Consider the following 2,383-nt stretch of genomic DNA (forward strand, 5'->3'; position numbering starts at 1 on the left):
TCCAATGTCAGCTTCGATCTGAGGCAGTTGTATTTCTTTAAGGTGAGGCCACCTTTCAAGATCCTTTTGTTGTGGTATATTTTCTTTTCCCACAGGTATTGTCTTATGAGTGAAAGCATCTGGAAGATCAATAAACTCATCACCTGACAAACTACTGACTTCCAGGCCGGATACCACGTAAGTACTGACAGGTTTCTCTTCATTCATGGTTCTCAGCAGCATGCTCGTCTTTCGTCCACAAAGCTTCAAATTGTTCATCAGTGCCTCTGTACAAAACGTGGCAGAGCTGCCCGGGTCTAGAAAGGCGTACGTCTGTAGTGTCTCACTTCCAAACTTGGACTTGACTTGGACAGGAACTATTGCAAGCGTGCAGTCGTCCTCCCCGGCCCCAGTCGGCTCACGACCCTCAGACTGAGCACAGACATATGCGCTTAAGACTGTCTGACCGTCACTGTCAATTTTTCTTTTTTCTGCATCAGGAACTGCATCCCTTTTCTTGACGTGCAGAAGTGTGTGATGTGGTAAAGAACACTCTTCACAGCTCACTTTTGCTTTGCACAGTTTACTCATGTGCCCATGCTTGAGACAGCTGAAACAAAGTCCCTTGCTTCTCAAGAATTCCAGCTTCTCTTTGTGAGGCTTGCCTTTAAGTTTGTAACAAGTCTCCATGCCATGATTGCCTTTACAGAAGAGACACGCCAGTGTTGATGGTGACGCAGGAGCTGAGCCTTCCACTTGTTCTGTGGCCCTCTGTTCCAGCTTTACAGCGCTTGTAGTGAAAGACTTCCTGACTATGCCTTTTTTCTGTTCTTTGTAATTGCTTTGTTTAGGTGATGATATTTTAGCTGCCATGTTATCTTTTATGTCTCCAAAGACAGGGTGAAGAGCAACTTTGGCCTGTTTGTGAATAAAGTCTGCCAAATCCTTAAACTTGACTCTTCTATCACATTCCTCTTGTATGTGACACACAACATTTCTCCACCTTTCACGCAGCTTAAATGGAAGCTTTGCAACAATAGCCTTCAAGTTTGCAACATTGTCCAGTTCTTCCATATAGCTCACCTCAGTCATGGTATTGCAGCATGCCGTCAGGAAGAGTGAGAAGGCGTTGAGAGACTCTGCATCCTCTGGCTTAATAGGTGTCCAGTCCAACACTTTGTTCATGTAGGCTACTGCGATTTTATAATTGTTACCAAAATGCTCTTTTAGTAGCTGTCTGGCCCTTTGGTAGCCTGCATCTGGCTGCATGTGAAGGCAACTCTTCATCAACTCCTTTGGCTGTCCATCAGTGAACTGCTCCAAGTAATAGAGGCGATCTTTAAAGCTCTCAGTGCGGGATTCTACTCCATGCTCGAAGGCTCTCACAAATGAGTTGTAATCCAGAGGATCGCCGCTGAAAGTAGGGATGTCTAATGGGGGCAGTGTCATCATTCTCTGTTGTTTGACCATTAGCTCTGTGATGTTGTTCTGTCTTGACATAACACTACAGAGAGTCTCCATGGTGCGATCACCTGTCACATGATCACCATTGGATTGTTTCAATGTGGTAAGTTGAGGTTGCAGTGGCTCGAACTCACCATGGCCATTCCTCTCGTCGCCAACTGGATTTTGACTCACTCCTCCTCCTGCACTCAACCCAACACCCAACTGCCGATCCGCTCCTACTGCTTTGAGCTGCTGACACCAATGATACACTGTCCGCAGGCTGTATGTCTGCATCACATTCTTTAGCTTGTTTAGCACGAGCATCAGCTTCTCTTATCCTACATCTCCACACGGTGCTTAAATCCACGATTGTGCATCAACTTAGGCTCAAACCATGAGCTCTGATCCTTTTCCAGTTCTTCTTCACACAACAATTTTGTTAGAGCATCATTTGTCTTGCACCATTCATCTAGAGAGTCTTGATAATCCAAACGTAATTTCTGTTTGACTTTGTTTACATTTGCATCGTCTTCCATTAGCCGTTCAATTTCGTTAGCTTGGCTAGTTAGATGGCCCAGTTTAGCTTTTCTGAATTGAGTTAATCGTTGCACTTTTCCCACGACAGCCCTATCTGTCATTTTCGTTTCTCTCTTTCCACAAACTTGCTCCTCATAGCATTCATCCATAATGTCCAATTGCAAAGAATTAGCCACGTTAGCTTGCTTGCTTACCGTGCAGTCCTCTTCTCAAAACAATAATCCGCCGGGCTTTCATCAACGAGCTCTTGCTGTCCCATTGTCCACAGAAGCTATCCACAGTTTTCACCAGTCTTGTTCTTTGCAGTGTCCTTTCCACATGGAGAAGAAGGAGGTTTTTCTGACTAATATTGTAGGTTTCCAATAAACCTATCTGTTTCCACGGAGCTTATGGTTGACTCGTGTTGTCCAAAAGAAGCAAA

The sequence above is a fragment of the Morone saxatilis genome, unplaced genomic scaffold (genome assembly GCF_004916995.1).
Source record: "Morone saxatilis isolate NCDOM2014 unplaced genomic scaffold, NCSU_SB_2.0 Contig15, whole genome shotgun sequence".
Classification (NCBI taxonomy): domain Eukaryota; kingdom Metazoa; phylum Chordata; class Actinopteri; family Moronidae; genus Morone; species Morone saxatilis.